Source organism: Rhincodon typus, chromosome 21 (assembly GCF_021869965.1).
Source record: "Rhincodon typus isolate 14 chromosome 21, sRhiTyp1.1, whole genome shotgun sequence".
NCBI classification, from domain to species: domain Eukaryota; kingdom Metazoa; phylum Chordata; class Chondrichthyes; order Orectolobiformes; family Rhincodontidae; genus Rhincodon; species Rhincodon typus.
In genome coordinates this window covers 16,067,234-16,067,734 of record NC_063352.1, presented here as the reverse complement: position 1 = coordinate 16,067,734, position 501 = coordinate 16,067,234, and positions in this window count along the sequence as shown.

Sequence of the window (501 nt, the reverse complement as noted above, 5' to 3'; positions counted from 1 at the left end):
CTCAATAGTGGTGTAGTGTAACATGGTTCTGTTTGGCTTTGTGGCTTGGAGCTATCTTATGGTGAGGTAGCTGTGTCCCTATCTGTGAGCCTAAAGAGCTAAGTTCATGCCTCACCTCAGGACTTGGTAGCTATGGAAGGTCATTCACATTATTAATCTATAAATCTTTCCAATATTCCAATGGTTGGCAGTATGAGTGAGAGACAGAACAATAACTTGATCAATAGAACATTGGCACAAGGAGCAAACAGACACACAGACAAACCAGAGATAGTAGGAACTGCAGATGCTGGAGAATCCGAGACAACAAGATGAACACAGCAGGCCAAGCAGCATCATAGGAGCAGAAAGGTTTCGGGCCTAGACCCTTCATCAGAAATGGGGGAGGGGAAGGGGGTTCTGAAATAAATAGGGAGAGAGTGGGAGGCGGATAGAAGATGGATAGAGGAGAAGATAGGTGGAGAGGAAACAAACAGGTCGAAGAGGGGGGGATGGAGCCAG